The following is an 8544-nucleotide window of genomic DNA, read 5'->3' as shown; positions in this document are numbered from 1 at the left end:
CCCATCTCCTCATGTTTCTCATGCCTATTACCTGCGTCGTCAAGGAGGAATTTTACATTGTTCTTTTTTGCTCTCCACACAGCCCCTTGATGGAAGAATTTCGTATTACGATCCCCATCTCGTAACCAATCCACACGAGACCTTTGTAGCCACATTAATTCTTCTCTGTAGAGCAACTCGTTCATATGATCCTGTACGTCCCTTATTTCATTGCGGTCAGCATTCATCCTCATAAGCTCCTCAAGCCTTGTCCGGGATTGCTCCAAGTCCCTAATCACGCTCCCGAATTTTGCTTTGCTCCATAGGTGCAGTGCAGCCATTAATTCATGCAGCCCTCGGCGGACGTCTCCCAGGTGAACTTTCTTGCCCACCTTTGCCCACACATTCTGAATTCTTTCCGGCAAGCTCAAGTCTCTTTCCCATATAATTTCATAGCGTCTCTGCCATACCCTTGATTTTGGATCATTTTCTTTATCACACTGGAGAACAATTGGGCAGTGGTCCGAGCAAGGGCTAACTCGATGTACCACCCGAGCCTCTGAAAAAATGTCACGCCAACTATTGTCAGCCACTGCACGATCAAGGCGGACTCGCACATTGCGCCGGCCAGCTTGCTTATTGTCGTAAGTGAACGGTAGGCCGGCGAACCCTAAGTCTGACAAGCCACATATCTCCAAAGTATCCCTGAAAGCAAGCATCTGCCTTTCTGCTCTTGGAGAGATAGAAAAATGCTCGAACGACCACATAGCCTCGTTAAAGTTACCTATCACACACCATGGCAACTGTGAGCGAGCTTTCAGCATTTCCATTTTCTCCCATATCAAGTGTCGGTTCTCCACCCGCGGTTCCCCATACACACATGTCAAACGCCAAAGCGGGTCAGTTGTGGACACACGAACATAAGCGTCAATGTATCTTTCGTTAATTTCCTGAACATCCACGAAAATTTGATCACACCAAAAAAGAGCCAAACCACCACTAAGACCATTACTGTCACAACCTGCGAAACCCCTTAGACCCAGTCTACCTCTCAACCGACGGACTTTTTCAGCTTTAACTCTAGTTTCACTAAGAAATACCAATTTAGCTTTGACGGTCCTCGCAAGGCCCACCAAATCGTGAACTGTCGGTTTGTTGGCCGCTCCCCGACAGTTCCAGCTGAGGTAATTCATTGCTCCTGACGGGGTGCCACACTCGGCCCCGTCAGGTCACTGGCAGCCCCAGGGCCGGTCGCTTCCCACTGTGTGTGCTGGTCCACCGTCTCGACGTCCATCTGCATGTCCATCTCCACCTTTCTTCTCTTTTGGCTGCCTGCCTCATTTGCAAAGAGTACCATCGCATTGTGCTGCTCTCCTTGGTACACTATCGGCTCCTTATCCGCTTCCATGTGTTTCCCAAGTACGAATTCCGCAGCCGTCATGGCCGTATCAAGGCTAGCAAAAGAGGCAACCACGTTGCTCAAGTCCCTCAGCACCGGAATCATATCCATTGCTAATTTCAGGCGTATGGTTTTGACATGCTCAGATAGAGAGTGATCAACTTCAGTTACCGATTCAGCCACATAATCCTCTTCCACAATCCACTGTTCCATCCTACCCCGATACTGATCCCCACAAACCATAGTCTGACCATATGTGATAATTCCCTGGGCACTGACGTCCTGCTCATCTGCTGTTCCGTGTACTTTGCTGCATACAAGTTGTTCCTGAACGATCTCCAAAGCGTGCAGGTCCAGGTTCGCTGCTCGCTTATCCAGGGGTTCCTCCGTAGCTGGCTTCGGGCGGGTAACTCCCTCATCGGGTGCCCCGTTCTCGCCCCCACCAGCTGCCAAGTTCACCACAGGAATCAGCGAAAGCGACGCTGGAGGTGTTGCCGGCTTGGACCACGTCGAGTAACCCAACAGCAGGTCGCCCTTGGAGATGCGCAATGTGTCAGGGTCAGGCGGCTCCCTCGCCCTCAGATCAATCTGTCCCAGTATGGGAGCCCTATACTTCTTTATGTATGTCGACGTTGAGCCGATGCCCATACCAAGTACAGGATCCGCGACGACGGACTTGGAGTCCAGAGGCAGCACGCCGTCGAGCTTCTCAGATTGAAACGACATAGAATTGATCACAACCTTCTCGCGAGTTCCGCTTCCACGTCCCTCCGAGTCACAGGCGGACGAAGCCGCAACAGGGCCACAATGCAACGCCTCGCATGTGGCAGCGATGTCGACCTGCCTGACGGCCGGCCCGACGGGTGATGGCGGCGGCGGCTGGGCAATCGCCCAGGGGTCGCCTAACCCTAACGAAGCGGTACGCTCCATCTCATATATAAGTCTATTAAGTACCCAAGGTGAAGAATAAGTAATTCTTCATCCCAGTCCAGTGACCAAGCCATACTTTCCCTCTGTGCGATCCCACCTGCGCGTTGCACCTCAAGCGTCGAGCCTTCCACCGTAACCCCTCGCGCGAGGTAAAACTTCTCTCTACCGACGTAAGTTTTCTGGTTACCGTCAAAAATAAGTTGGCAAAAACATATTCTGTTCGTCGGGTTAGGAGTTTCTCCACTCCCCGGTTCCTATTCTAATCGTGGTGCCTGACTTGCGGTCGTCAACGGAAACTGACTTGCGACATGGGGATCGGCCGTCGGCGGATCAGCGAACCCGGTGGGTGAGACGAGGCGGTGGTCCACGGGTAGGATGGGCAACATGGGGACGGCAGGGTGCCACGCGTGGTACTCGGCGGGTTTTAGCTCGGCTGCAATGTCCGTGGACGCAGCGGCGAGATGAGCGGGGCGTGACCTCAGTGTTGGGCAAAACGGCGCATGGTGGTAGGCTCGCCGCGGCGGTGGTTGATGTGGTGGTCGACCGCGACCTCTTCATGATCTGCTTGCCCCAGTACGACGCTGGTCAACCCAATCGGTCAATCCAAATCCCTTCACAGCTTGTCTGTGCACGGGGTTGATTCCCCGTGGTTCTTTTCTCAAATCCTTAATTTGATATGCTGCTCTATTTCAACTCTAGAAGTCCCATTGTAACTCCTGACGAGGCATGCCATGCAGAAATACTTTGTACTGGTGATCCAATCGCTGTTTGGTTATCTCTTCTCAGTTTGACAGCTATAATCGTGTGGGAATTGGTTGCCTCTGAATTTATTCTACTAATCGTGTATTGTTTTGTTCATAGTCTGTAGCATTTTGCACTTTGACTGGAATATATAATATCAGTAGTGCGTTGAACAATTAGTAACTTCTTTCACTTAGCCATGTTAGACACAAACAGTTTGGTTTTGGGCAAGTTGCTTAGAGTAGACAATTTTTTGTTTTATTTCCCTGGCCTAATACCAATCCGATGTGCAGGTAACTTTATATCTCTCGCAAGAGCTCACCTCAACGACCTCATGGAATCGAGATTCATGACTGGGCTATTCTCTATGTATGCAGGTATTGCTCTGCCAGTAAAGAAGCTCATGTTAATATAATTTATGTGTTTTGCTGAATTTATTCGCAAATGGTCGAAGCACTGAGCAGATGTTCAACTGGATATGTTTTCAGTGCACATATAGTGTTTCCTCAGTTTAATGCAAATTAGTGCCCACTTCTTTGTTCAGGTCTGCATTCTCTTTGCAATTAGCAAGGAACTCAAAGACAGATGTGCATTGGCTCATGTGCATTCTAGTCCCTAGATTATTTGGGGCTTTGGGCAATACAGAATGGAAGAACTTGTAATTTCGATACAGGTTTGGATAGAATGGTGTGGTATGAACAACTACTTTAACCTTTTGTAGTTGAAATCCTGCACACATTTCTCTTGATTTATTTATCTTGTTGGCTCTCATGCACCATTACTTGATGAATCAAATATCACAGTAATATTTCGACAACACTAACTTCCCACAAATGTACAGTTTCTGCATATCAAGGTTCTCTTCCCATGTTTCACTCCTTGTTCAACTGCTGGTATACAAAAGCTTAAACCGCAAAAAATGTATACACATGTTTACCTCTTTAAACACAACAGCTCTTACAATCAGGTTTGAATTTACAATGCTGGCCTAGATTCGGACATGATAGATAATACCATGTTCCACACATAGTAATATGTTGTACTGCACCACCGTGTACACAAGTTTCTCTAATTTATTCAGATAGTTTCTGTGTGGACAATCTTTTCCCTTCTAATAAAAACTGAAATTACCTTCATTTTTGTTCAACAATGCATCCTAAAAATGGATAGCCTCTAAATTAAGTGCATAGAGCACAATATCGATCGACAAAATGATCCGCCTATTGAAGATATACATCAGTCATCTATTACTGGAACAAGAATCTTATTTGTCCAATTTATGCATTATTTAATATTTACTTTATTTCTTTTCACAACAAATATAATTTTCCCTTCCGTGGGTATTCTTCAGATTTACATGTATACTGTGAAGTATTGGTTTTGCCCATCTTTAACCCATTATTTCTATCTTGCAGAGCTATCTATTCAACTATGATTAATTTCTTCTTTGTTGGGGCTTATTTACCACTGTCATAGACAAGTGCTTATTTAGTTCCTTGTCATATTTATTAGTTCGTTGTAATATGTGTTTGATGGATTATGGGGAGTACCTTTCAAACTAATGTTCCTCTTTTTAACTTACATTTTGACATGCATCTCCAAGAAAATAAACAGGAACAGAGTAGTCATGAGGAGTTGCAATGAAACGTGTACACGTAACAATTGTCCAAGCTCTGAAACATTTTCAGATATCGTTGCTGAACCTGTATGGTCATCCAGATGAGGATGTTGCAAGCGCTAACTGGAAATACATGTTCGCAGAAGCTCTAGGGTCATCTAGATGTGGATTTTCCAACCCCTAATTGGAAATATAGAAAGGTAGTTTCGTCTGTAGAAATTGATGGGAGAGTGTAGTACTACAGAAAGGTAATTTTGTATGTAGATATTGATTATTTAGATGCGACTTTCTCAAGTAGCATATTGAATTTATTGTGTCTGATTTGTGTATGACGAACTCACATCATCTTTGTTCATTGTAAACTGATCTAGTTATGTAATGAAATTCAAGTGTTTTTTGAGTAGTTCTTATGTGGACTAATGTATCAATCCAGTAATTCTTATGTCTTTGCAACAACATAAAAGAATATTTTTCTGTGTGGTCTTGAGATAATGAGTTGAACACAAAGAAACTTTTCTGTGTGGTCCACTAGTGAGTTAACACACAACCTGATGATCGGGTTGACAACTGCTATAAAAACACTGGAGGAAAATGCAAAGGATTAATCACAAACCATGAAATCAACCATATTTTTTTTATCAGATACACTCAATAAGGCACTTATTGATAAGCCTATCACTATTTGATGAAAGCACACACAAATTAGAAGAACAAACTTCTAGTGGTACTTTTACAAGGAAATTTGACAACCGCTCGCATGGAGCGATTTTATCGACATGATAATTCAAATGGTAAATGCATTGCAGCCCAATAAAGTATTCACTATACATAATGAAAAATACGACAGTGAAATCTTTGCCGTGTTCATGCAAAACGAAACAAAAATCTTTGCCTTGTTACAAATTTCACTTGCATCCATATATTTTGTTAGATGAATAACCAAAGACCATCTGAATGACATGTTCCATACATGGCATACGAATTCAGAGTTCCTTCTGGCATCAGCAGATTCAGTCAGGCTTATGAATTCACACAAGCATCGATAGGTCAAGAGACTGCATATGGTTGTGCTTGTGCTTGTGCTTGTTCTAGTAGGTGACATGAGCACCAGTGTTGCAGCACCACTACTCCATGTGCTTCCTCGCAACGCATTCCTTGGTGGTGATGCATCTGTAGACCCCTGCACTATTAGTTCATACTGAATTAGTTAGTTCAGAGGCTGCATGAGAACGAGAAGGAAAATTTGATCTCTTTCTCCTTGCCTTCCATATCAATAGAACTCATTTGGAAATGTGCAAAACTGTAACTTTCACAAAGAAACTTCGCGAGATATTAACAAGCAATAGCTCTTAATATGCAAAACTGGCAGAAGATCAGTATTTCTCTGCGTCAATAGTTTCTCAAAGAGAACATCTGAAGTCAGCATTTTGAGAACACCTTGAACAAGAGTTTCTTGTCATGTCCAGTTGAACAATATGACAAACTAAAGACAATTTTTGACATGCAAACTAAAGATATATCCTGACTCTAATAAAATCTGATTCAGCATAACACTGGAGATAAAGCGGCATCCAAGACTGAAAGAATTTAGTTCAAACAAAATCGGACCTACTAGCAATTTGGTCTATTTTTTTTCTTGAATAAATCCTTTAGATATAAGCAACCTCGTTTTAAACCATAATGCAGATATATCCATAAATGAACCTCTGGTATATGATGCACCAGCATAACACAATTGCAAAAATCAAAATAAGGATTCCCTGTTTTGTTACTGACAGACAGAAGAATGCTAAGAATTGGATAGTACACTGGCAAAAATACTGATGTACAACAGTAGCGAGTCTAGCGCATAGACCGTTGAGCTTCCCAACCAAATCAACTGAGTAGATGTGAGAAAGTTTATGTCAAAACTATGAAATATATAATACAACAATGATCAAGCTACTTCTTCAATCTACAAGTGTACCTGAAAAGATTAAACATATTGGTATCTTTATTCTCCAAATAAGTAGTAGCCTCCATATGTGATTGTGTAGTGGCGATGGGGTCCGGCAACCAAATCAATTGGATATAAGGAAAACATCATGGTTTGCAACAGTTTCCCTCAACTTCTTCATGTCAAATAGACCACGACTTTTTCTCACTTGTCCACTGCATAACACATGCACGAAATACAGAGAAATCAAAGTGTTAGGGGAGAAATTTCCTCTGTGGCAGGTAGCAAGATTAAGAGAGAGCAGAACTTTCCTCGGTTGCGTATAGCAAAGCATTAGGGGCGAACTTTCCTGTTTCAATAAATCCCTCTCTTCACTTTAAAAAATTTGATCTGGTTTTTGATCAAACCAAGCGAACCCAAAATCTGATTACGATGCAAAACTGCAGTACAACAAGAACATGGTCATTGTATGAACCGAGAATCAAGTTAGCCTTCTACATGATATGGAAATTTCTAAACAACAGCAAAAGAAAAACTAATTGACTGTTAAACTCTGCTCCCACAACAAAATTACCTACCATACTTTTGCTACTGATTTCAGAAACATAGTGCATCGACTTGTTCTAGCATTATAAGACCTTATAGCATAATAAGTTTTATTTCTCAAAACATAGTCATTTCGTTATGCTCTCATTACAGAAGGACAATTGATTCGCTGAAAGATATTCGCCAAACTCATAACACACAAATTCTGATGCACTCCTGTCAAAACAAACAAACTCCTGTTTATCAAAAGTACTTAGGGATGTCACCAGGGGGTGGATGCGGCCAGGTGACCAGATTCGAGAGAGGCAAGATGCGGACCTGGTGCTCATGGGCGCATGAAGTAGGAGCCAGTGACCAAACTTGAAGAGGAGGTCGACCATACCTAGACCATGACGACTCAACGACTGCCGATGAAATCTTTGGATCCAGATTCAGTCAGTTAGGCTAGGATGGGAGGAGATACAAGATAATGGCCCGAGCTCGGGGAGCGCATCGATACGGCGACCACTGCCCTGGCGCTGAGATCAGGGTCCAACTTGGCGCCGCCGCTTCTGTTCAACTGGATCCCGCCGGTGATCTCTTCCCATCTGTAAAGCTACCGGAGCCTGCTCTCGACCACAGGATAGAGTGAACCGCACGGCTGGTTCTGGGGAACCGTATTGGCTGCACGCTGAACAAATCGGGGTAGTGGCGGTGGGCTGGACGAGAAGGCGTGGAAAATGGCAGACCCCTCCCACGATCCATGGAGTTCGTTTAGACGAGGGGTAAATTTACTTCGTGCTGCTTTTTTCCTACTTGAGGTCTTCATCATGTAACTTTACGATTCATGCCCGAGGTAATTTTATGTTTCCAGCTCTGTTTCTTTCGTGGTTGTACCGTGTCTGGTTCGACTAGGCGGCTGGGGTGAGGAATAACTATTCCTCACCCAGGGTGGCGAATAGCGCGACCTTATATATATATATATATATAAGATGCGATTGCAGAATGATAGGATCATCATGAGTTTGCTAGGGGCCACGACCGAAGTGGCGACCCTAAAGCAAGCACTGTCCGAAGCCGAAGACAAAGCGGCCAAGGAGCGCACCGAGCGGGAGAAGTAAGAGGCGCGGGTGGGCGAGATGCAGCAAGAGCTCCAAGCTCTCGTGACGAAGCACGAGGCGTTGGAGCTTGACTCGAAGACGCGAGAGTCTGAGCTTGCCGCGGCCCTTGAGAGCGCAAAGAATGCCAAGGCTGAAGCCCACAAGGCCCTCCAGGAGATTGAGGCGATGGGGAAGATAGCGGCGGGTAAGGCATTCAATATGTAAAGCAATCATATGAAAGTAAATTACTTGTTACTTACCCGAATCCGGAGCTCTCCAGGAGCATTCGCAGATTTACCCCGCAGCGTGTCGGATG

At 44.4% G+C, this 8544-nt stretch overlaps 2 long non-coding RNA genes across 2 annotated transcripts; one reads left to right on the top strand and one right to left on the bottom strand.

The window, feature by feature from the left end:
* Positions 1 to 2348: 2348 nt before the first annotated feature.
* LOC125512298 lies at positions 2349 to 4986 on the top strand. Its single transcript, XR_007285287.1, has 3 exons — positions 2349 to 2457; positions 3343 to 3426; positions 3594 to 4986. It is a non-coding gene; the product is annotated as an uncharacterized LOC125512298 (long non-coding RNA).
* Positions 4987 to 5282: 296 nt separating this feature from the next.
* Positions 5283 to 6818, bottom strand: LOC125514064. Its single transcript, XR_007286252.1, has 2 exons — positions 6634 to 6818; positions 5283 to 5852 (listed from the first exon to the last, which is right to left on the bottom strand). It is a non-coding gene; the product is annotated as an uncharacterized LOC125514064 (long non-coding RNA).
* Between the last annotated feature and the right edge of the window lie 1726 nt (positions 6819 to 8544).

This window comes from Triticum urartu, chromosome 6 (genome assembly GCF_003073215.2).
Source record: "Triticum urartu cultivar G1812 chromosome 6, Tu2.1, whole genome shotgun sequence".
Classification (NCBI taxonomy): Eukaryota; Viridiplantae; Streptophyta; class Magnoliopsida; order Poales; family Poaceae; genus Triticum; species Triticum urartu.
This window is presented reverse-complemented; position numbering and strand designations above follow the sequence as displayed.